Source organism: Orcinus orca, chromosome 5 (assembly GCF_937001465.1).
Source record: "Orcinus orca chromosome 5, mOrcOrc1.1, whole genome shotgun sequence".
NCBI lineage: Eukaryota > Metazoa > Chordata > Mammalia > Artiodactyla > Delphinidae > Orcinus > Orcinus orca.
In genome coordinates this window covers 56,516,123-56,543,956 of record NC_064563.1, presented here as the reverse complement: position 1 = coordinate 56,543,956, position 27,834 = coordinate 56,516,123, and the positions used below count along the sequence as shown (strand labels likewise).

Sequence of the window (27,834 nt, the reverse complement as noted above, 5' to 3'; positions counted from 1 at the left end):
GTCTTATTTTCCTTCATTACCAGAGTTCTTGATAGAGCAATCTAAAAGGGTTACCTCCCTGCCACCTCAACTCCAGCTAAACATAGGTTCCTTAACCATTTGCCATTTGAATTCTGGCCCTATCATTCTATAAAAACAATGTTCCCCAATGTCACGCATGACCACCAAAGTCACCAGCATTTCTCCATTGCCTTCTTGGAGAACTAACCATTCCTTTTCATCATACTTCATCCTTTGGATCTCCTTTCACTTCTGTGTTTTTTCTTACTTATGCTGATCCATCTTCTTCGTTGTGATTTCTTCTATGTAGAAATTACCCAAGGTTTCTACCTTCAACACATTTTGCTATCCAGTATTTCTCCTTTAGTCATTTCATTTGCACCCAAGACTTCACCTATGCCCTCTATGGATACCATCCAAACGTCCATCTCCAACAACAGGTCCCTCCAGACCTACTGATCAGTGTTTGCTATTGCTCATTGGGCATCTCCACCTTGCTATCTCACTACAAACTTAAATCAGCAAACATGTAAAAGACTGAACTCATCCTCCATCCCCCGAACAACTTTCTCTTATCCCATGTAGTTTGTGAATGCCAAGACAGTTCTCCAATTTCATCTACTTTAGGTGCTAGATTCAAAATTTTTCTAAAGCTGCCTTAACGGATAAATATACTCTCATTTAAGAGGGGTGGGATGAAGTCATACCAGATGATCTATATTTGGGAAAACGTATACACTGGAAATAATGATCCATTTACAATAATACAACAAACAAGTTTACCACATTTGACTGGTATTTGATTTGGGATATATACATGTGGAACAAATATGAAGACAGTTAATTTGGTAGAGTGTTTAAATTTTTCCAAAAACTTTAGATTTGCTTAGACATTGAGAAAAAAAGTAGGAATAATTATTATAAAGCAAGTAGCTTCTATGTTCACAGTGCAAAATAATCTGTGTGTTGTAATTCTTAGAGTGGGGTGACAGCTATAATATTCACAGAGATGCTGGAAGAAATGAAGTTGTACAGGTAAGTTGAAGTCAGGTTGTGAGAGTATTAAAAACTGGGTAGGGAATATCAAAAACATAGTTTCACCTTTTTTTTTTTTTTTTTTTGCGGTACGCGGGCCTCTCACTGCTGTGGCCTCTCCCGTTGCGGAGCACAGGCTCCGGACGCGCAGGCTCAGTGGCCATGGCTCACGGGCCCAGCCGCTCCGCGGCACGTGGGATCCTCCCGGACCAGGCACGAACCCGTGTCCCCTGCATCGGCAGGCGGACTCTAAACCACTGCGCCACCAGGGAAGCCCTATAGTTTCACCTTTGACTCCTCCTTCCTGCATCCATTCATGAGGTGTCCTACAATGTCTCTCACAAACAACAACAGCAGCAAATCCTCTTTCTTTTCATGCTCACGTTTATAGTGCAACCCTCCTTGCTGTGTAGGTATGTGATATCCTCTTTATAGTCTCCCACCATTATATACATACTTATTATCTCTATTATTTTCTTAATCACAGTCCAAGCATATCTTTTTACCTCAAAAACCATCACTAAATTTCTAATCTTAATTTGTCTGTCAAATTAAGTATAAAATATACCCTTACCCAGGTTTTCATTTGTAAAACAGCACAGTAATCTCTGCCTCAGGTTGTCTCTGGGTTCCAGTGTCCACAGAAACCACTTACTAGCAGTGTAACTATTTCAAGTTGTATTTTTCTGTGTCTCATTTGCTTTATCAGTTAAGAGGGAACAACAATAACAGGGCTATTAGGTACATCCGTAATAACACATTTCCTCTCTGACTGCCACACTTGTTTGGATGATTTAAGCATTATCTGCATAGCCTGAAACATTTGTTAAGAGGGTAGATCTCATGTTAAATCATCTTACCACAATAAAAAAAAAAAGCACACATTAGTTTTTAGAGCCCCTCAGAGGGTCTTCAGGGTCTCATCATGCTGATGACTTGACCTAGCTCAACACTGGGTAAAAACTCAGCGTTTAAAAATATGACAATTTCGGGCTTCCCTGGTGGCACAGTGGTTGAGAGTCCGCCTGCCGATGCAGGGGACACGGGTTCGTGCCCCGATCCGGGAAGATCCCACGTGCCGCGGAGCGGCTGGGCTCGTGAGCCATGGCCCCTGAGCCTGAGCGTCCGGAGCCTGTGCTCCGCAACGGGAGAGGCCACAACAGAGAGAGGCCCCCACACAGCAAAAAAAAAAAAAAAAAAAAAAAAAAAACACGACAATTTTATATAATAGGTAAACACTCTAAATTCAAGTTTCACCTGAAACTAAAAAAAAATAACAAAATGACAGGGCAATAGCTATTGTGTTACATGATTTAAGTTCAATGATTCAAGAAAAGGTTGGTGGATTGTTTTCTTTTACTCACATTAACCAAAGGTGAAATAAATTACTGGCTTTATCCTAATCTCTAAAGAAAAAGTAGTTATCTAATTCAAGGAGTTAAAGAAACAGTAGTGTGAGGGTCTAATTTTCTCTTCAAACTTTCGTTCTTGATAATATAAAATTAAACCAAGAAAACCTATTTCCTGAATAAAAATAATTCATACACTCTAACATCTTGAACTGGATGAATATATGCAGAAGAAAACTATAGCTCAATGTCAGTAAGACTTTTCATGTGAAGCATCAGTCAACCTCGACTGCTTGCACATCATATTTTTATTCGCACTCTCAGGATTCCAAACATAGAGACAATTTCACTCTATGAGTATAGAATCCATTGCCTCAGCAATCGTAAGTCCCAATTTTTTTATTCTCTCTCTAAGCAATTCAGAAGTTCTTGGAAATATTCTGAAACTCCACAAACATCATTATCTACTTTTTTTTAAAACAAGTTCTATAGAAAAGCAGCAATGAATCATTCATTCATTCAACAAAGATTTCTTGAAAGGCTCTTTGTGACAGGCAGGGATTTAGGGCTGGGAATCCAGCATTGAATCAGGCAGACAAATCCCCAGTTCATATTAAACATACATTCTAGTGGAATGACTTTAATACTAGGGTTGGCAAAAGTTATTTATCATACTAAAGAAGAACTTAACTTCTCAAGGTATACAAAATTACTAAGAAAACTTTCACTTGGTAAGTGTGATAACCTGAATCAGTAATTGAACAAACCATAATGTAAAGGCTAAAAGTTAACTTTCAAAATAAAATGTCATAAATGTGCAGTTGGTTGAACAAAATCTGATACACTTAAAGTATCCCAAATATGCTAAATGTAAATTATCCAAAATTAGGGGGTCATACTTATTTACAAGGCTACAAATTTGGCCAAATCTGATGTTAAAACTGATACAAATAAAACGTTCTTATATAGCCGGTTATCAATTTTTCCTTGTCAAAATAGCAAGTTGACCAGGTGGTATGCAATTTCAACTGTTCACACTAAACAAAATTCTCAGGTTAACCAGGCACAATGTAAAAGAACAAGCCTTGACTTGGGGATCAAAAAATCTGGTTCTAGACTCAGTTCTTCCATTACTTCTTGTCACTTACCTGCACAGCACTATTTCCTATTCTGTCCAATCAAAGTAAGACTAGTTTTTTTTTCAACTGTAAGTGTGCCATTTGTAAAATTTCAAAAACACAAGTTTCAGTGAAGCACTATTCACAACAGCCAAGTTATGGAAGCCACCTAAATGTCCATCAACAGGTAAATGGATAAAGAAAATGTGGTATACGGGCTTCCCTGGTGGCGCAGTGGTTAAGAGTCCGTCTGCCGATGCAGGGGCCACGGCTTCGTGCCCCGGTCCGGGAAGATCCCACATGCTGCGAAGCGCCTGGGCCCATGAGCCATGGCCGCTGAGCCTGCGCGTCCGGAGCCTGTGCTCCGCAACAGGAGAGGCCACCACAGTGAGAGGCCCATGTACCGCAAAAAAAAAAAAAACAACAAGAAAATGTGGTATATATATTTAATGGAATATTATTCAGCCTTAAAAAAGAAAATAAATCCTATCATTTATGACAATACTGATGAACCTGGAGGACATTATGTCAAGTGAAATAAATCAATCACAGAAGAACAACTACTATATGATTCCATTTATATGAAATGCCTAAAAGAGACAAACTCAGAAACAGAGAACAGAATAGTATCACCAGGGACTGGGGGAAGAGGAGGATGGGGAGTTGTTTCAATTGGTATAAAGTTTCACTTATGCAAGATGAATTAGTTTTAGATATCTGTGGTACAGTGTAGTGTCTATAGTCAACAGTAGTATATTATGCAATTAAAAAATTTTTAAGAGGAGAGTCTTATATTAAGAGTTCTTACCACAAACAATAAGGAGAGACAAGGAAACTTTTGGAGGTGATGGCTTGATACCTTGACTGATACCTTGGTTGTGGTGATGGTTTTGTGGGTACATGCATATGTCCAAACTCAATGAATTATCTACATTAAATATGCCCAGTTTTTAGAATATCGATTACACCTCAATAAAGCTCCTTCAAAAATACAAGTTGATTATTTAATGACTTGAAATTATATAAAAATTTCAGGATTACCCATTGTCTAGAGTTGCATAATCTCCACCCCTTCCCACCGACCTCCTCTGCACAGAACCTAATAGCCACACACATACATTTTGGCTAGTTATTGTTTTATTTATTTACTTATTTTTGATTTACCACAGTTAAAAAGAAAAATAACATAAATGTATACTACTAAATATGCTAAATACTCTGCAGTAGAAAGAGTTAATTAGCACTTTAATATACGGATACAAATGAGAACATACAGTACATTTGAATTTGAATGTTCAGTGTGTCACTGAGTTTGCACTTCCATGCTAAGACTCACATACTCAGCGTCTACCTCAGGTGACAGCTATTCCTTTTGCTCAACATATTGTACATTAATGAATATCATTATGGAACAAAAGGCTTTTCAGAGTCTTCAGATACGTTTACAGCAGACGTTCTTTTAAAATTCAGGTTGTCTCATAAAGAAGGGGGACTTGTCTATGTTTACTGTCCTAAAGCAGATTTTCCTTTATTCTATAGTTTCTATGACGAGCACATTTAAATATAGATAAACACATTCAAATGTTAATAGAAATGTTACCCTAAAGTATATGTATGGTTTTATTTAATTTTATATGCATTAAGAACTTAAAAAAACCCTCATTTTTGTCTTGAAGGCAAGGAGGAGAATTAAGAATGAAAATGGAGTACGCTTAATTTCCTATTTCTTGTCATTTTCATGCATAGTTTGGGGAAAAAGAACAAAACTGTTTCCTCAACGTACAATTTTAGAATTATTTAGTCCATTGTGTTAACATGTAAAAGGGATGCAAAAGTTCCAAAGGAGATATTAACATCTATTATGTAAGTATATTTCAGATGATTTTCATAACACATATTACAGTGAATGACTACCATGTTACCTAGTAGATCAATATAGGGGCCTTGAGATCAATTTAGCAAGTAATTATATATTCTAGATCCACTTCCCCATGTGAGCATTATCATTTTGTTGACAGCCTTAGGAAAAAATCCCAACCAGAAATGCTCATTTTAACTTGAAGTTATAGAAAATGCTATATTGTTCTAACTTTTGATGCCACTAATGGATTGTACCACACTGTCTGAATAGAAAAATTATGACACAGGCATAGTAATAGGGGTCTGAAAACTTTTCTTTTTCAGTAATAGAGTCTCAAAAGTCTAGAAAGTTCTTTCATAAATCATAATACCACATTAAAATATGAAATTAACAAAGTCAGTTAAATTTAAATTGCCTGGAAGAAGTTGCTAAAGAAAATTCCATGAAACCACAATTATTTCCCCAAGTTTATATTGTTCCATCGGTGAGAATATGTTGTCAGGACTTTATACTTTTTTCTTTAAAAAATAAATTTATAAAATCCTCCAATTTGTATATACAGTAAGGTCTATAAATGAATAAACTATCATTAATATTGTTTTTACTGGTATTATGATTATTACTACTATAGTATTAGTTGTACTAATAATAGAAACAGCAGTTGTAGTAATGTGGTGGTAACCTCGAAGAATAGTTAACTTCATAGTATGAATAACACTTCAAAATTCCAATATATGTCTTACTTACAATAACATTATAGGACTCACGTCATTATAGAATTGTCATAATGGTTGAAACGATATATTAGGCATTATAAAGTTAGGACTGTACTTCAAAACATTCTAGTGTCTTTAATATCCCCTATAGTCATGATGCTGTAGATTTATATTACAGATTTATCTTAACCATTTTGAATTTACGTTTTATCCTGAGTGAGGATACCTGGTTGCAAGTTCCAGCTCTGCCATGCAAACCTATCAGTAGTGCCATCCCTACTCACATCACTGAGCCTCACACGTCCCACATACAAACTGGAATTATTAATACGTGCCTTGCCAACTTTACAGAGATCTTATGAGGATCAAATGAAAAAAGAACTGTGAAAACAATTCATAAATGTCAGTGATATGTAAATCTATTATTTTTCTAACGTCCTTTAGTCTATGGAGCTATATTCATTCTCCAATTCTAAGTTTCTCATTTTCAAGGTAAGAAAGACAGATGACCACTTCTTTTTTTCTTCCCTGAAGGAAACATCTAGTATTCTTGGATTGTGACTCATGACTGTAATTCAATATTAAAAATTTTTTATGTATCTGTGGTAGCCAAATGCTGTTTTAAATCATTTTGGAGATAGAGAAGACATAGATAAAAGAATGTGTGTGTGTACATGCAATATTGACTATATTATTATCTATATTAATTGCATATAATAATAACATGTATATTGTTCAATATATACTACATCTCTATTAAAATGAATAACCCACTGACTTAGATTATTGACAATGAAATGTGTTCCCAACGAAAACATCTGGGCCTAAGTTTTACTGTTGCAAATTTAAATGATCACGCCAGAAAGAAAATTTTATTGACTATCAGTTGCAAACTAAACAGATCTTTTATTGAGAAGCCTCTCCCCTTTTGGTAAACAATACATGCCTAACACTAGCACAGCCTGCTTTGTGTTCTAGAAAATTATATTTTATTTTCTCCTAAATTTTAAAAAAGCTAAATATCACAACATATTTTTAAAAATAGTTGGGTTCCATTTGTTACATGATTGAATTTCTTCGATATTTCCTAGCTCTATGGTGTCATTATATTTTTAAAAAAATAATAAAGCAACCATGTGTTCTAAATAGATGGATAATGCCACACTATATTGTTGGAAGGAACATAGAAATGAGATTCATATTATAAGAGCTATATATTTTCAAGAGGCTCACTTCATAAATAACTTGCCTGTTGTGCATTACAGTTGACGCTGTTGGCATATCAAGCACTAACTTATTGTTTATTACAGATAGACCCATTTTGTCATTTTGATGGTACAGATTCAAGTATGGCAATCTTCTTTCCTCTTTCTGCTTCACTGGCTACATGACTTCCCTTGGCTAAAACCATACCGAAACATATACTTGAATGTCACAAGTTATGACAGCCTGGGAGCTGAATGGGAATCCTATTAACTGACCTATGAAATCAGAGAATTATAAATCTTGATGGGACAGGTTGGGCTGTATGCATAGCTTACTATATTAAATAGGTATCTCTTTAACATGCTCAGATAAGTCCAAGTAAAAATAAAAACATAGGCTAAACACATGGAAACATATTGATAAACTGACTGAATATATATATTCATATACATACATACATACATATTATATATATGTACACATTCACATATATAATACATATATGTACAAACCCCAACTCCAGTTATTCTATAACCTGATAAAACTCATCTTGAAAATAATATTATGGCCACTCAGCAGGGCATCTTGGGATCAATTACCTACTTGCTGTAGATAAGAAGAAAACATCACAGATGATGTTTAAGACCGTTAGATATATGACTATGCTCGAGGCCAAGTATTAAATAAGATGGGCTGCATGTTAACTGTTAGAATACAAGAGGGCAGAAGAAAAACATAAAAATCTAAATGAAACAGATTTGAGGAAACAAATCAGGTAAACCCTACAAAAGAATCCAAACCCCGAAAGTCATGATTATTTGGATTATGAAAAACCACTAATTTTCCCAGTTTTTCTTTCTCGCTGGACCTCTCCCCTAAACTCCAGACTTGCATATCCAATTACCAAGTAGAAACCTCCACTTTAATACCTAATAGGCATTTCCAATTTGATATCCAGACCTGAGCTCCTGCCTCACCACTGCAAAGCTGTTCCTCCCGCCATCCTCTTCTCAGGATATGGAAGCTCCCTCTTGCAGTGGCTAAGGACAAAAACTTTAGAACCATTCTTGACTTTGTAAGTCCATCCTTCAAATCCTATCAGCTCTATCTTCAAAACACTCAGAATCCAGCCACTTCTACCACCTCTACACTTACCACTTTGGTCTGAGCTACCATCATATTTTGCCTGGATAATCATGGTAGCCTCCCACCTAATCGCCCTTCATACACTCTTGCTCGCCTCCAACCTATTCTCAACACAGAAGCCAAAAGATCACAGTTAAAAAGTAATTCAGGTCATGGTATTACTGCTCAAAACCATTCAAAGCCTTTCCATATTACTCAGGGAAAGAAAAAAAAGAAGCCACACTCCCTCCAAAGGCAACTCTGCATCATCTGCAGAGTCCCCAGGGCCTATCTGACTTATCTGTAGGCTGAGTTGCTGTTTCTTGAATACACATAGTCCCTCTCTCAGCTCAGTTCCTTTGCTTTTTGCTTTTCCCTCTGCTTAAAACCCTCTTCCCCAGATATCTATTGGTGCAGACTCTCAGGCTTTATTCAAAGCCTTCTCTGGCCACCCTATTAAAATTCACTACTCCTTTTGCAAATTTACCATCTACCTTCTATGATGTGTTTTTCTCCTCAGCACCTATCACTATCATAACATACTCTGTATTTTACTTATTTTTGTTTATTGCTTTTCTCTTCTCATTTGAATATGAGGCACAAGGAAGAGAATTTTTTCTCTTGTTTGCTGTTGTGTCCCCAGTACCTAAAACAGCATCTAGCGTGGTAGAGTAGACTGTGAATATTAGTTGGATGAATGTTGAAGGACTCTTACTACCTGGAATCACCTGTCTTTATCACATAGAAAGAGATCCCTATTTCTGGACATATACCCTCAGCCTAGGTTTTTAAATCTCCTAAGCTTTTGAAGGGCCTTTAAAATAGTTTAAGTCCTGAAAAACATGACAGAATTCACACTACAGAAAGAAACCTGCAATGTCAAAATTAACGTGTTTAAATAAGTGTCTACATAACATGACAGCAACACAAATCATGCCATTATGTATACATATAATGAAGAAGCTTCAATCATAGGAATGATTTTAGCGAACTCACGATTATGAAAACTATAAAACGTCCTTTAATTTTGTTTTCTTTAGATAAGCAAAATGTTAATGTGAGAAATGGTACAATTTTTTCTGATTTTTTTTGTGGGGCCCACAAAAATAAAATGGCTTAAGGTGCTTTCCCTTTGCTGTCCATGCCTGCAAATTCTCGGCACAGTCAGATATATATTTACAATTCCCTTCCTCTCATTTTCAGCTCTAATAATAATGTACAGCTTAACATTCCCTGCATGTGCTGACCCTCAACTGTTCTGGGCCAGCTGATTCATATTCATTCTTTAAAATCCAGCTCAGGCACCCTTTCTCCCCAAGCAGTTTTTCTCATTGATCCCTGCCCTGCTGTAAGATAATAGGTCCAATTTGGTGCCCCTAAATAGCATAAGCTTATTTACATTGCTTCACTAGAATGCTCATCTCATTATACAGACCCTATGTAATCTACATTTTGCCTCCCTCTCCAGATTCAATCCCTATCACACTACTCCTGATATGTTGTGCTGTAGCGCCACTGGTCTGTTTTCTCTAGTCTAACTAATCACAATTTAAGAAACTTGGTCCTTCCTGGTCTTTCCCCATAATGCTGTGTCCCTCCATCTTGGAATGGATGGCTCCTCAGGTCTCAGCAGGAAGGACCCCACCTTGGGCAGTCTTTTCTGATCACCTAATCTAAAGTAGATTTTTTAGCTTCATCTCTGAGCATCATAATGTTTTACTTTTCCTTGCAGTATTTACTACTCTCTGATATAGCTTTTTTGTTTTTATTAGATTTCTTATATACTCTCTTTACCCTCATGTAGAATATAATCACTATGAACCAGAAACTTTGTCCTGATTCCTATTATAGGACCTGGCACCTAACTGGTGATAAATAAATACTTGTTGAATAAGTGAGAGAACTCAAAATGTATAAGTTTAAGTATCTTTTTCACAAATCAGTAAGCTTCTTAAGAGCAGAAAGATTATGTTTCACTCCTCTTTGTATCCCCAATATCTAGCTTAGGATAAATTCACCATTTAATTACTGTTTTTCAAATGAATTAATCATTATCAATATCTTCACCAGAAGCCCTTATTTTCAAAACACTGCAAACTGGCTTTTTAAGGAAAAGTATTCAGACAGAACCTTAGAATGAATCTCTGAGAAATCAGATACACAATGTTTAAGTGTTGCCTTAAATGACTAAAGCATCATGGCTGAAATAGTAATAACATGTTCTATTGCTTCCCTATGTGTACAGGCCCTCTTGCAGTTAGTTGGAGGCATATCACTTGTTGTGGCCAACGCCATCAGTTACTTTGAACTGAGGCAATGAAAGGCTATGTGAAATTCTGTGATCTTCCTCTGCCTCAGGAAACAAGGAGGCCATGTATTGGGATGGCAGAGACACAGGTCAAGATCAAGACAATCTGAGTTATAGAAATGTCACACAGAGGACAGACGATCAACAGAGTTGCCTGTATCTCCAAAAGAATTTGAGTGAGCAAGAAAAAAATAGTTTGTCATATTAAGCCACGGATATTTTGTTTTTATTGCTGCAGCAAAACTTAGCCTATTCTGACTAATAGAGAAACATCCTATTTAAACACACACACACACAGTCAATAGTCAATGCACTCTTTGTTATAAAAAGCACTCTGGAATTAAATTGCATAAATTTGTCAGCTTCTTGAATAAGTATGTCTCATGGGTGCAACTACATAAGAAAAGTAGGAGATGAGTGTCCATTTTCAGTGAGGTGGCTTAACCTTGCCTATTTCCATCAGAGCCTTGACTCAAAATGCACTGTAATTTGCTCTACAATATGAACCAAAATCACAATTTAGGATTAGCCTCCTTCTTAGCTATCTGAGAGAAAATATCTTAGAGCAGAAGATGAGTAATATTTCACCTGGGAAACCTCAAGTATTTTAGAATCTGAAATAATAGGACCAATCAAATAATTTGATAATTTGAATAATCAAAAGGAAGCATATGGTGATTTCAATTTTATCATTCCTTTGATCTAATCCTCTTAGATCTACTTCTCATTAGTGGAAAAGAGCATATCAAGCACCATGTAGGCAAAGATCATGTTACATGGAGATGAGCATCCAACAAATTTGGCCAGAAAGTTCTTGAGTTTGGAGAGCACGGTATAAACACCAATTATTTTTTGACTAATAAAAGGCCTTATATTTGGGGGAAATAGGAAAGAAAGGAAAATATTAAATAATAGAATACATTTTACTGATATTAGCCACTACAAATATAGCAAGCCAAGCAAAGGATATACAAAACACAATCAAGTTGAAAGTTTTGAAAAAATGATATATGCTTATGTTTTTTCCCACCATGAAATATGAAAAAGGATCTTTGTAAGTGCTCATTATCATAATGGCATTTGCAAATAAGTGAAAAATAAATGAAAATCATACTTCCAACACTTTAAAACATCCTTTAAAAAAGTTTTTTTTTTTGGCTAAAAAGCATTCTCAATCCCTTTTAGCAGAGTATCATAATCTGAAATGTAATAAAGCCTAATTTGAATTCTTATGAAGTGAATGATATGAGGAATATTTTAAAAATAGAGATCTTAATTCCTCCACTCTTGCATTTGTTCATTGGCTGGCACAGTTTTCTGTGCTCTTCTCCTGGGAACAGTTTGAGGAGGATTAAGTGGATTTTTGGGCCCACTTTAGGCTGTGAGATGTTGGATGGAGTTTTTTCAACTTTCACAAAGTTGAAAGAGCCCATATAAAATTTCTAGCCTGCTTTAATAATATCATGGTGTTCAATGTTAGACAATGAAAGATATTTCTAGTTACTTATATTTGATATATTGAAACTACTACCAATGATCAATGAGAAAAATCCTCAAATCATAATATCTGTACATAACGTCACTGAATCATACTCCTTATGATAAGGAACATTTAAACTTAGATCAGTAGTCTTCATAATGGTAAGTGCTTTCCCAAGGGAGTCATGATGTGATTCAAAGGAGTGGAAGAAGAAAATAGCAAAACATATATTTATATTTATCTACCATAAAGAAAAAAAGAAATATAACTTTTCTAATATATAAAATGACACTGAAGCCTTCCTTGGGTATGTAAATCAAACACACCATTTATGTGCACATGTCACATACACATGTCATATACAGTGCATGACAACTCCTGAGGGCAGGGAGGACATTGCCTAGCAGCCTTTTATGTCCTTGTTAATTTCATTGTTCTAAGGCATACTGCACATTACATGAGCCCAGTTAGGTAGATTTATTGTTTATGTTATCTAATTTTAACAAAACTAGCACTCACGGGGTGGGGGGCAAGTGGCTTCAAAGGATTCCTGCAATAAACCCACAAATTGAAGGTGTTACAAGTACCAATAAGACACAAAATGACACTTTTATTTTTCTGTTAAGAGTGAGCTTGTAGCCAACTACATTCCAAGGCAGAAACCATGACAGTCTAATCCTATCTAACAAGAATTCAGCCTTCAGAACTATCAAGACATTATATGGATTTAAATATACTATGATTAGTAATGAACTGCTCCTTAAATGTACTTTGGTGTCTTTGTGAATCATCTTTTTCAACCCTAACTGCCATTAAAACTAAACATTAGACGGATCTTAGAAACAGTCTTCTGAATATCTGGATGACAAAACATGAAACTAATATCTTAAACAGAGCAATGCTTTTAAAGCACATGTCTTTAAATGTGCTTAAAAATGAGTAAGATAGTTCTATTTTTAGTTTTTTAAGGAACCTCCATACTGTTCTCCATAGTGACTGTATCAATTTACATTCCCACCAACAGGGCAAGAGGGTTCCCTTCTCTCCACACCCTCTCCAGCATTTATTGTTTGTATATTTTTTGATGGCCATTCTGACTGGTGTGAGGTGAGGGTAAGCTGGGATGAAGTGAGAGAGTGGCATGGACATATATACACTACCAAATGTAAAACAGATAGCTAGTGGGAAGCAGCCACATTGCACAGGGAGATCAGCTCAGTGCTTTGTGACCACCTAGAGGGGTGGAATAGGGAGGGAGATGCAAGAGGGAGGAGATATGGGGATATATGTATAGCTGATTCAATTTGTTATAAAGCAGAAACTAATGCCATTGTAAAGCAATTATACTCCAATAAAGATGTTAAAAAAATGAGTAAGATAAAATAACCATTGTTTTAAAATGATATTTCATCTTTAAAACTTCTGTTTTCTATGTTTTTATAATATAGATAATATATTAGTACCATAATATATGTGTATAATTTACAAATATATTCATGAACTGAGGGTTCTTACTTCAAAAGTGTATCCCAACAGGTGAGTATAATCAAAAAAGTTAAGAAACAACAGTCTAGAGCAGCAGTCCCCAACATTTTTGGCACCAGGGGCCGGTTTTGTGGGGATGGGGGATGGTTCAGGCAGTAATGCAAGTGATGGGGAGTGATGGGCAGCGGCAGATGAAGCTTCCCTCAGCCCGCTGCTCACCTCCTGCTCTGCCGCCTGGTTCCTAACAGGCTGAGGACCACTACTGGTCTGCGACCCGGGGTTGGGGAACCCAGGTCTAGAATAAATGGTGCCCAGTATGGTAGCCACTATCCACATGCAACTATTGAGCACTTACAATGTGCTTTGTGTTACAGAACTACATTTAAAATTTTTGTTTAATTTTAAAAACAAAGCAGCGTCAAATACTGTTTTCTGTTAAACTCAACTGTATTATTTTGGTAGAACTACATTTTACTTTATCTGTTGGAAATAAGCATATGAATTGAGACGTTCTGTAAGTTTAAAATATAAACCTTATTGCAAAACAGAAAAAATACATACTGTCCATTAAGAATTTCACGTTGATTCAATCTAGAAATGATTATATTTTGGTTGAATAAAATATTAAGTTGAATGAAATAAAATTTTTTAAATTAATTTTATTTGTTTCTTTCCTTTAGTGTGGCTACTCTAAAATTTAAAATTACATATATCAATTGCATTATAATTCTTTTGGGCAGCTGGGCTAGAAGCAGTAAGTGCTAGATAGGGAGTTTTACAAAAGGAACATTTAGGAGAATAGCTCCATAACCTTTGCAAGATTCAAAACTAGACTAACAGATCATTTTTTTAACCTGAAAAAGTACATGTATATATACAACTTCAAAATAATGTGAAGATATTTTTAATTAGGGTTTACTCAGTTTAATACAAACAAGAATTTCCATTGACATCTACTGAGTCATATAGAAATCATGTACAGTTAACTGACATGACATTAAATTGTAGTTACCCAATTTTAATTCTACTTCAGAAAAAGAGCAGATTTTTTACTTCTATGTAAAGACTGGAGCAACGAGGACTGAAAAAAGAAAAAAAGATAATATAGCAAGTTGATCTTTTTAAGAGAATAATAGACAGAAACAAATTTGGGTTCTCGATCATATGATACCATTTAAAAAAAAACACAAAAAACTAAGTGTATTATCCTTTCCTCTTAAGAATAGCAGATGAACTGGGCCAGCCACAGAGAGGCTTTTGTTTTTTTTTAATCCAAACTCTCTGATTCCGTTTGCCTATAAAAATAATGGGTCAGCAAAATAAGATAACTAGTAGTTTTCTCATACAAAACAAATATCCAATTAGAAAACTTACTTACAGAATGTGTACATAGCTTAAAAATCCGTCCCTCTACATGCTTTATTTTCAACATCTCCTGCCCCCACCTGCTCTTTATCTGAAAGATTCATTTTGCTGGACTCTAGCAACAGGTGGAGAATAGGTACCCTATGGGGTAGATGATTGTAGGTAAACAGAGCACATCAAAATATGGTGTATAGGGGCTTCCCTGGTGGCGCAGTTGTTGAGAGTCCGCCTGCCGATGCAGGGGACATGGCTTCGTGCCCCGGTCCAGGAAGATCCCACATGCCACGGAGCAGCTGGGCCCGTGAGCCATGGCCGCTGAGCCTGCGCCTCCGGAGACTGTGCTCCGTAACGGGAGAGGCCACAATAGTGAGAGGCCCGCGTACGGCAAAAAAAAAAAAAAAAAAAAAAAAAGGTGCATAATTAAGCTTAAATTACAGGGTTTTGGCTGTTTATTTTTAAGCATTTTCATCATAGAATTCTATTTGTATAATTGTCCTTTGAACATGAAATAACACATGAGGAGTTTTTTTTGAAAAACTCAATGCCTGGAATATCTTTGATTTCTCTGAAGAATTGTCATGTTTCACAGTTAAACATAAATGAAACTTGGTAGAGTCCCAGCTCAGAGCCCAAATCTTCAACTCTGAAAATGTTTTGAGACTATGTTTTTTCCCCTTTTCCATGTCTTCTATTTTCTATAAACCCGATTCATTATTTATATATAACCATAATTTTATTGTATATACTCTGATAAGCTGCCACAAATACTTTCTAGAAAATGGAAGGGTAAAAATAGGTGTTTATTTAATATGTAGTTAATAACCTTTCTAAATATCAAGATTATGTAACTTATGGTGAAGTATTCCTAAGGAAGTATGTAGATACTACTCATTTCAAAGCAGAGTTGCTTGTAATTAGGGAACAGTTATATAGGGTTGCTGTGGTTCCTCTAAACATGTTCTTCTAGAAAATTAACCTAAATATAAACTGTAGACTCAAAAAAATCTGCTTTGGTAAATATTACACATTGGCTCTAAAACAGAAGGGTCGAACATACACTCTGAAAAACAAATTTCTTATGAGTTTAAACAGATAACGTTATGATATGTTTCAAGGGAAAACACTATGTAGTGGAGCACTGTTTTTATTTATGTTAAAAAGGAATAATGAATATTTGTTAAAGCTTATTTTCATACAAAATGAAAAAAAACAACTCTAGCACAATTAAATAACATTAAGAATAGTTACCTATTTTCTGTCAGAAAAACTATTCCTAATTATGATGATACTAACACAAAAATCCTTTTTAAAACTTATTTCTACTTGAGTATGTTGTATATTCTCTATGAGAACTGACTTTTCTGGAAAAGGTGCTGTTTTTCAAAGGTCAAATACAGGAAGCTAGCACATACCGGAACAGAAATTAATATTTCTCTTGGATCTGTCTCATCTCAGGGATATGTCTCAGCTCTTTAGAAAGGTTTCTAAATGGTGACTTTATTGATATATGAATCAGTTATGAAATATAACTTGTCTCATATACGGAAAAAATTTCGAAGAATAATATTTAAACCTATGGTCCTAACTGCACTATCAGAAACAAATGGGATGGAATGTGGGTAATCAACAGTCAGTTTAAGATCTCTCACCCCAACCGCTGTCTGTTCATGGCAATAGTTGAGCACCTGTAATGCTATTCAAGATAGGTAAAGTATCAAAAGACAAAGTTAAAGAAATTACAAAAAAATTTTCCTTTTGTTTCCCTTTGTCTTTACAAAGGAGCAACCCTAAGCTGAGTTCAAAAAATTTATAGATTTCATAGTCCATTACACATATAAAGTCAATAGTTATCCTTTCTGCCATATTGTATATATTTTAACTCAAAGAGTGGTGTTTTAACAGTTTTGGTTTTGTTTTTGTTTTGCGGTACACGGGCCTCTCACTGTTGTGGCCTCTCCCGTTGCGGAGCACAGGCTCCGGACGCGCAGGCTCAGCGGCCATGGCTGACGGGCCCAGCCGCTCCGCAGCATGTGGGATCTTCCCGGACCGGGGCACGAACCCGCGTCCCCTGCATCGGCAGACGGACTCTCAACCACTGCGCCACCAGGGAATCCCTTAACACTGTTTTTAAGTTTATCTATTGCTCAGGAGCACCAATCTTTTCACTTACCCCGTGCTAAGCAGGAAACAGAATACTGTAAATATTAAATACATGGTAAATGCAGAAATCACTAATCAGTTTAAAATAAATTACAGCTTTCATGTGTTACCGTTCCAGTACACAGGGTGTTTCTCCAGAGGATCCAGGGGCTTTTCTTGCCACTGCTACTGGGGGCAAAGTATTGCTACCATTAACAAGATCTAACCTCATTTATGTGGGACTAGGCATGAGGCCTGTGTATGGACATGGTTAGTACTCTTTACTATCCACATCCTCCAGCAGCAACCACTATTTCCACCTGCTCTGTATCCTAAGACATGTATATCCTGAGAAGAGGACACAGTGAATATTAATAGCTTTTGAATTATATATGCAGAGTACTCTACTCGTCTTAAGGAAACTGGAAAACCAGATAACATACAGTGTTTTTTTCTAGTTTGGGTTGCAAGGCAGCTACCATATTAAGCAGTTAATAGATGCATTCTGCATGCCAAAGTGAAGGTTATGGAAGCAGAAAGAAGAGATAGATCAATCTGGCCTGGGTTAGTTTTGCAGAAGGTAGGGTGATAGCTGATTCTTGGAGACTGGGCAAAATGTGGCAAGTAAGTGGTTGGAAATGATCCAGGTAGGCTGTGAAGAAGTCATTCTGGATTGGGTGGAAGGGACTTTCCAGAAATGAATAGAAGATACAGTTTGCTAAGATGAAGAGCAACATACTTTAGCAGATCTGGAATGGCAGGAAAAATCTGGAATGGATCCCAGAGTTGATGAAAACCATTTAGAGATGTAGACCAGAGGAAAATAAAACAAAACAGAACAAACAACAACAACGAAAACAACCAAACTGATACTCTTTTGTATTTTTAAGGTATTTTGCCTGCTTGTGGTGTGGAATGAAATGACACATACATTTGAGTCTAGAGGCTGGAAGGTCAGCTAGAAGGCCTGTTAACCCAAGGTGAACAGTTAGTAGCAATAGAAATAGAAGGAAGGAAGCAAATATAAGCAATTAAAAATTTTTTTAACTCTGCCAATTAAAAACAGGAAGACAAAGGAAAAGGAGCAAAATTTGAATGTTTATGAAGTAGTTCAAGGAAAGACTTTAGAAAGAAAAAGAGAAAGACCTCATGAGATGTCCTGGCAGATGAAATTGCAGTACGTGTTTAAGGCAAAGTAGTGAAAGTGAGTGGGATATCAAGGACTACGGCACTAGGTCATGGGAAGTTGGGGGAGTCCTGCCTTGGTCTGATATTGAGGACTCATCAGAGGGAGGAAAGGATCATTTGAAAGCAAACCAAACTTAAAAGCAAATTCCAAGCCCTCATTGTTTGTTTGGAACAAAAAGGAAAAACTGACGCTGGATAAAGAAGGGACCCATATCTCCGTTTAATAATAATAATAAAAAAGTCAGTAATGGGACTAACTTACTACTTTGCATAGATCATCTCAGGGATATAAGGCAGGTGAGGGAGGACACCTTCAATTGTCTCTGAAAAGTACTACTGTTTAGCTCTCAATTTATAGATCCAATAGCTAAGAGCTAGTCCTTCTCTGGGGTTCTTTCCCTGTGTATTTGTATTTCACAAACCAATTTTGCTCACTTAATTCTGATAGAGACCTTTGCCTGGTTGATTGTGGGTGGTCCGCTTGTTTGTCTGGATTTTTGCATTTTTACCCCAGCTGCTTGTTTAAATGACTTTTTTTGCTTCTAATTATCTTACATCTTTTAAAATTATTTCAAAATATTTATCTATCTTTTAATATTTAACTGTGTAAATGCATGGAGAAAAACAAAAACTAAAAACTACAACTGTGCTGGCATGAAAGGTACATAGAGGCCTTTCCAAAGTTCTCAGTCTACATTTCACCACAAATATTCTTTTTCTTAACAGTGTATTCTTTTTGAAAATACAACTTATCAATATTTGTGCTAATAGTTTTATTTATTTGTTTAATGGAAATCTTTTTACTCACTGTGAGGCTCAGAAAGGAAGGATTGGGTCTGATCTTTTCTCAACATTGTGAACACAGACCCCCAACTACCAGGAACCAATCGTGGGCATATAGTAAATGTTTGTGGAATTAATGAGTGAATAAGTGAATGGCTGAGTTAAGATGATGGCCTCTGCTCTGAAAGGGAAACAAAATATATTTTTGTTCATGTATTGGTGAGTTGCAGTCCTTTTGAGTGCCTGAAAGTTGTTCAATTCTGGCCCTAGAAGAACACCTTGACTAGAAATGAGGGAAATGTTTCTTCTATGTTCTAGGCCTTATTCAAAATCACTGATCTTAATGAAATCTTAAACCACAGACGTCCAACTTTGTCTTAGAATTGAAAAAAAAGTCTCTTTTTTAGGACAACCCAGAGCTTAAATGAGGTCATATTAATAACACAGAAACTCAAATAAGAAAACATCATAATACAGTAATTTATTACAGTTTTTTTTATTGGCCAGTCTCTGGAATAATAGTGATCATATTGATTCATACTCCTCAAAGCAGGAGTTCAGTAGACCTCTCCACAATGATGGCTTGATTCTTTCCATTATCAAAAAAAGGAGGGAAAAGCAGCAAAACCCCTGTGTTGCTCTTTGTATAAAGGACAGATTCCCATACTCACCTGAGTCAGGCAGTGCCCAGCTTATCCCTTGATCCTCTATGAGTGAAATATCTGTCTCATTCACTGACTTTACCAAGCATCTCACCCTAATGAGGCACAAGCCATGTTTTTTTTGTAGCCATAGCAGAATGTCAACTTTGATCAAGGTCTAGGCCTACTCAACACACTTTTTAAAATGCAAATCTAATCATTTCACTTATCTGCTCAATGCCCTATCATTGTTTCTCATTGTTCTTAGAATTCCTAAATCTTTAATGAGATACTGTGTGGCCTGCTGCCTGTTTTCAGCCTTACTTGACACTGCTCACCCCTTACTGAAAGCATTCCAGCTGGCTTTGCTCATCTCTTTCAACATGCCAAGCCTCTCTCTTCCCCTGGCTTTCACCCAGACTTTTTCTCTGCCTCAAACCTGGCCTCCTTCACTCCATGACCACATCAAATCAACACCTAGTGACTCTTCAGATCCACTTTATATTTATTTAACAAATATTTTCTGAGCGAATACCATGTGCCAGGGACTACTTTAGGCTTTAGAGAGCTAGACAATAATAAAACAAAAAAAACCATCCAAATATAAATAGGAAGTAATTGGGTATGATCAATGTAATAGGGAGAATTTTAAAAGGTAGATGACTTGTAACATGGTGGCTCTTTTTAGATTGGATGAACATGGACAGTCTCTCTGAGAAGAAGACATTTAAACCAAATCAGGAGAATAAGGAACTGGCCCCACAAAGATCTGGGGCAGAGGGAAGAGCAAGTATGATATCCCTAAAATGGGAATGAGTTTGGTGTGTATGAAGAACAAAAGATGGCTTGCATAGAGAGGAAGAGCATTTTGAGACAAACTAAGAGATACAGGTACAAGAGGTACAGGTACTGAGAGATACAGATACCTATTCATGCAGGGTTTTGTGAGACAAAGGGCAGGGAAGGACTTTGGATTTTATTCTCAGTGAACAGTCAGGAAGCCAGTGGAGGGTATAAGCAGAAAAGTGAGCTGGTATAATTTATGGTTTAAAAAGATAATTTGATTTTGCTGTGTGGAGAATGAATTACAGGTAGGGAGCAAAAGTGAAAGAGATAAATAATATAAGAGGTTCAAGGAGAACTGGCTTAGTTTGGCAGAGGGGGAAATGGAAAGAAGACAGACCCAGGGTGTATGCTGGAACAATTCAGTAAGAGAAGCTGATGAATTGTATGTTCAGCCTAAAGGAAAGACAAATTGGAAAAAAAATTTAGAGGTTTTGCTTGATCGTCCAGATGGATGGCAGTGCCAATGCCATCAGTGCAGTGCTGTGCCCAAGAGAACACTGTCTGGGTTAGAATTCTGGCTCCACCACTTAACACTGACCATATGACTGTGAATAAGTTACTTAACCTCTCTACTCATTTGTTTCTGTGTTTATAAAATCGGGAAAATAACAACTCTACCTCATAGGCTTACTGTGGGAATTTAATAATGTAATCCTTGGACTCCCCAAAGGGGAGCCAAAAAAAATGTCACCTATACAAACTGCCCAAACAGCTTTTGGAATATAAGTTCTCAAAGAATGTGCCTGTGATTGTTATTACTGTTGTTGCAAGTATTATTATAACCTAGATGTGGAAGACAATGAAATATGCAGACCTGAGAAAATCAACATATTTTAGCCATTAAGCTTGAGATATTCATTAGTCATTAGAGATGTTGGTAGGCAGAAGTACACAAGTCTGATGCTCCGAGGAACAGTCAGTCCTGAAGATACAGTTTGGAAGTCACTTATCTACAGATGGCATTTAGAGCCATGCATAAATTCCCCTAGGGAGATATGGTAGAGAGAGAAGAAAGGGAGCCAAAATTTCTGCTTAGTGGCACTTCGACATGTAGATTTCAGGGTAAGAGAGGAGCTAGCAAAGGAGGCTGAGAAGGAGCAGACCGTGAGGCAGGAGGAAACCCTGGTGTGATGCCAAGAAACAAGCATGACCGAAAGGGACTGCTTAACTGTGTCCTGTGCTATGGAGAGATGAAATAAGATGAGAACGGAGAAGTCACCAATGGAATCGACAATCTCGAAGCCCCGGGGAGTCTCAACAAGGCCTTTTTCAGTAAAGTATAAGAAAGGGAAACCTGAATGTCACCTCCTCTGGGAAACCTTTTCTGAGTGTGTAGAATAGATTAGCTGCCTTCTCACTGCACTTACTAGGTAATTATAAAGAAAGTTAACTTTGCACTAAATCATTATCTATGTAAAGGACATCATTTTTGTAATGATTCATTTATTTTCTATATCCCCCAATAGCTAGTAATCTACTGGACAGCAGAGATCACATCCATCTTGTTTTTCACAATATGCTCAATAAGTATGCCTGATACTTAATATTGCTCAATTTATATAGAATTAATGAATGGCTGAATTAATCAATTAATGAATGATACTACATGACTGTACCTAAAACACATTTTTGTTGTTTTTTAAACTAACTTCTTTTAACTAACACTCACACTGACCGACATGCTTACTTTCAGGTTTTCTATGTTTTTGGCATAACTAAATACTTGCTTTTATTGCAACCTACCATTTTGGAGGGAAAAAGTAGAATAAAAATAATGAACAGTCTACTTTGCACTGTATCGTTATCTATCTAAAGTTTCTATTTTTCCAAAGGACAAACAATATCTCTACTCCAGGAGATCATTTTAGCACTCAATCTAAAATTGATTACCATCCAGCCCTTATTAAAACTCAGTTGACACAACTGGTATTTGAGAGAAGAAATCTATGGACTCGGTTAACTGTCATTGCTCTAAATTGGTTTTTAGCTCTACCTTATTATAAGTGAATCTTACTTGAATTGTATTTGGTTACCTCTTTGCTGAAATGACACTATAGAAGTTGTGGTCATTTATTATTATGTCTTTGGCTTTTACAGAGGGTTAATACATAATCATATGCTTGAGAATATTTCTGCATCTTCTAATGACATAAAGACTATCACACGATTCCTATAGTTTTCTTGGTGTTCCAACTAAAAACAACTCATGATAAATTTCTCTGTACTATAGTGTGAAAAAAAACTTTGTGTATTTTTTATAAAATATAGATATATATGTTGCCTTTATCTTATAATAACAATTATGAAATTCAATCCATTATCCTTTTTACCTTGCTTCTAGGAAATTGGGATATACATTTATGTTCAATTCCAGTATGTATTCGTAGTCTAAGTTTCTCCTCTTTCTTTATAGTATGGGTATTCATATTCAATATGATTTTAGCGACCTATTTAAATGTGTGTCTTTGCCACAAATTACATCCAATTTTTTGAAGTAGAAAGAGTATGAATAAATAAAAATAAAAAAGGATTTCCTTCTCTCCCCTCTTTAGTTAATCCCAGAGACAGTCCATCCTTCATGGTTTTGCTCAAATACTACCAAGTTCATGAAGACATTTTTGACTCTTCAAGTACAGACTGATTCCGTCTCCCACCTCCTAAGAACACATTTGGATGATAGTGGGTTATTATCATCTTATAAAATTTAATAATTGATTATATATTACTCTCAAATATAAGGTCACATTTAGCATTGTTTCTTTGCTTTAGGATTTAGAGCCAAACAAATAAAAACAATGCAAAAAAAAGAAAAATAATGACAAAACACTGTGCCACTTGAGAAATGAATATGCTTTTCTTTTTAAATCATAACTACCTAGAGTTTACCAAATCTCCTTTCTGCTAGACTGCTCAGATTCAAATAAGAATTTTGATCACTGCATTCATATTGACCCATCTGATATTCTATGCTTCCTTTCTTTCTTCATTGTTCTGATTTTTTTTATATATCAAGTGACCATGTACATACAAATCAATTAATAAATATATATTATTATGAAGTACAAAATCAATTATTATTCTCTATTGACTGCTTGTTTTCCCCCTCAATTAGATTGAAAACTCTGTAAAGATAAGGACTGTATTTTTCTTACTTTTTATCCTGCATAGAAGATGTACAGTTCTGCAAACAAGTGTTATATATTTGATGACTGACCACACCAAAGTTATATTTATTTCTGTCATTTGTCTGATAATACTTGAAGCATTATTATTGCATAGACATTATAGTTTATAAGAATTAACAGGTCTCACAACCATTTCTAATAGAATAAATATAAATTTAGTTGTTCATTAAAATTGATACACAGTAACGTTAATGAAAGCTTGTTTTAAGTGGTTTAGCCTCACATGGCATTATGAAGTTAGCTAAATGTAATTCTTCAAATGTAACTAGTAAATAAACTAGCACTCTATTATTTTTTCCATAGATGGGTAGTAGAGACATAAGATTACTAAGTAAAATATTTAATTAGACCCTTTACTAAAAATTTGCCAAATATCCAGAGATATCAGTAGTTCTGAAATCTTTGAGAATTTTTTTCTAATATAAATCACATGTGCTTGAATTATGAATGCATAATTGTCGCTAAAATATCCATAGCAAAATAAAAGTACCTTATTAAATTTCCATCAGATAAAAATCTTATGTTTGCCTAAGTTAGATCTCCACAAAGATAATTTTTAAAAATTTTTCTCTAATAAATAACATAATTTTATTCTAAATTTAGAGAGGGGGCTGAAACACATTTTTAACACTAAATTAGTTAATGTATTTTTTCATTTTTAATATTTGAAAATATATGTAGATAGTTTCTATTTTCAAATACGTTTACTGTATAATACCTCATCTTAATAGTGAAGAATTTATTTCATATTCTCTTTCAATGCTTGTCCATAAGTACATATGTTTACCCTATTTACAGTAAAAATATTTAATACTATTTTCCTCTCTTAAGACCACCTAATCAAAGCATTTCTCACTGTTTCCAACACGATAATTTTTATTTTTATTTTAACTATATACCAGAATATTAAAAAATAACTCAATAATTATTTTAAATACATTTTAAAGGACATTTATATAACATGTATTAGATAACCAAGGACAAAGAGTTAAAACTGGCTGAGGACAAAGAATGTATATAACCAAAAGTGAAAGAAAGTCTAACTGTTTACTAAAAGAAGTGTGAGACTGAATGAGATAAGATTATGGAGAACTCTAAGATGAAACTGGGGAAGAGAGGTTAGCAGGCAGAATCCACTACCCCCTAGGCTTTTTTTTTCCAAACTTATTGCAGTTTTTCTTACCACCAGTAGCATTTTCAATGCAATGATATTGATAGTCTGTGTTACCACTTCAAAGGAAACCACAAAAGGGTCTTGGTTGAGAAACTAACTCCAACCTGTTGATAGCTTCTTCAAAACAATGCTATCATAGGAGGTATTTTTTTCTTCTATGCTAATTCTTCTTTGTAATGAACAAAATATGTTTTTAACATTAAATACTTTAAACTGGAAATTTGGCTGCTAGATAGCTGTATGAAATTTTTTACTGAAACATTATCACCTTTTTAGTTACTGCTAAAACAAATAAACTTGTAATATATTTTTCCTCTGGGATGGCAAATTCAATTCAAAATGAATTATATTATCTGTTTCAGACATCCTGATATTTCCTGGCAATCAGCTGACAGTAAGTCTCTTAATTAGCCAATTTGTACATTGGACCCCAAAATTCATTTCCTTAACACCAAAACATCCAAATTAAAACACAGCTCAGGATTTCCTCTGACATGGGATCAAACCTTATTTTCTACTTAATGTCCAAAACTCTTCCAAGTGCCAACTAAACAGCAATACTTTTGGATCCTACACCCAAGAAACCTTGGCTTACCTTGTTACTGTTAGACAAAGTATTAACAACAACAACTAAAACCCTACAGTCTTTATTGTTGCAGTTCTCCTGGCAGATCAGCTGTTGAGCTGGTTGTGGTACACCACACAGGCAAAGTGTGCTGAAACAAATGTTATGATAACTTATTCTTCATGAATTAATTCATTTAAATACATTTTCACAAGGCACAACACATATTTTAGAAGTGACCAGAATACATATGTTCTAGAACTAATGTCCCAAAACTCACCTAAGAATGTTTCACTAACAAAGTTTTGTACTTTATCATATTGAGAGGAGGTCTATAAAGGACAGCTGATTCTTAGTAGTGATTATTAGTTTACAACGTCTTTAAGAGGAACAAAGGAGCCAACTAAAGGTTAAATCCTAAACTGCAGTAGAGCCAGAACAAATATTTACCATTGGAAAAATCATCCATCATCAACACCAACACTGCCTGCCATTATACAGACAAAGTTCTTCATTTTTTAACTGGTTAATCTTTTGTCCTGAAATCCAATTATTCAGAGTATGGAATTTAAAGATAGGATATGAACATGAATATAGGATTCAAATTGGATCAAAGTCAGGTCCTCATCAGTTCTGAACACATTTTTTAAAATGGGCAAAGCTTATACCAACATAACACAGTTTATTTTATGGGACCTTACTGTATGTGAGTACAACCAGTAACAGAGTGAGGCAACGTAAGGGGTGGCCAAAAGACTTTTTAAAAATAAAATCAGTGTATATGACTTTGTGGATGTTCAAGTCCTTAAAAATACTGTTACCACAATTTGGCATCTAATTTGAAATTTTCAATTGGAAAACTAGTCACTGCATCAGGATTTTCAATTTAAGAAATTCACAAAAATATGAGAATAATAATCGCTAAAAACAACTAAGCTATAAACAATGCCATGATTAAAGTTAAATGCATTAAAGATAGTGCAGATCCTCACATTCAAATCTTGCCTAAGAAACAGATGACAACACTATAATATTTAAGATTAATTTAAGAAGATTATTATTAACATCTCTTTATATATATTCTAATATAGAGAGTTTTCATTGGTGGGAAGTCATTCATCCCTATGCAGCGAAATTATAAGAATAACTGAAGCAATGCATGATTAGACATGATGGGGAAACTAATGTGTACTTGAACAATGGTACAGAAATACTTTATATCTACATTGACAGAGTGTATCTATTATATCGTCCACCATACTCCAAATTCAAAATAGAAAACTAGAAAAAGATCAAGCTCTCACTTTGCTTTGCTAACATATCTCCTTCCCCAAGACACACAAACGTGATTGACAAAAATCATTCCTTTTTATATTTTGAGATTGGCATAAACACAGATTATGATTACATAGAAGGGATTAGAATAATAATAACTAACACTGAAGAGAAAAATAAACTGATTCTCAATGGCTAAAATAAATTATATTAACCATTATTATAAAGGAGAATATAATTCAAATAATTTTTTCAAAATATTTCAGAGTAAAGAATGAGTGAGGTATCTTTTTGTGCCCAAATAACACAAATGATAACTTTTAAGTGCATAAGAAGGGAAAAGACTTTGATCAATTAAGATTAAAAAAAAAAAAACTTTTGTAATGAATTGTACTCTTAGCAAATACCTTTAACTAATACCACAGATAAAGGTGTCTTATTAAATGATACAGTTATTTTACTCACCAAATTGTGACAATACTATAAAAAATAAATTTATACAAGTAGAATAGCAAGTTTATGCCTATTTCAGAGTACTTAAAAATTTATTTTAAATAATATTGTTCTATACTTTTCTTTAAAACGAAAGATAACTAGTTTGATTTTGTTTTACATGTATATACATTATTGAGTTGAACTCTTTGACACTTTATGAAATCAATGCATGTTTTGCAAATCAAATAATTCAATCAAAATACATTTAAACAAAATATTTCTAATTATATTTGATAAATTTAAGAAACAAACAAACAAACCTACACAGAAATGGCAATCATTCCCCAAAGCTAGTCCATACACATATTCTTGAAGAGAATAAAAACTTATTTCTACATTCATGGCAAACCTCAGGCAATTTTATAGCACTGTAAAAAAGAAAAGTAGAAGAGAGAAAAATCTGCCCAGGGACTAATTCTTCTTAAGAAAGGCCCTGCCATTGCTGCCTTTCACATTTCTATAAAGCCAAGCTAAGAAGAGCACTCCATAACAATG

General features: G+C 35.1%; 1 protein-coding gene across 5 annotated transcripts in view; it reads right to left on the bottom strand.

Moving 5' to 3' along the window:
* Positions 1-27,834, bottom strand: part of NLGN1 (neuroligin 1) — an 886,910-nt gene that overhangs the window by 454,331 nt on the left and 404,745 nt on the right. The window lies entirely within an intron of this gene.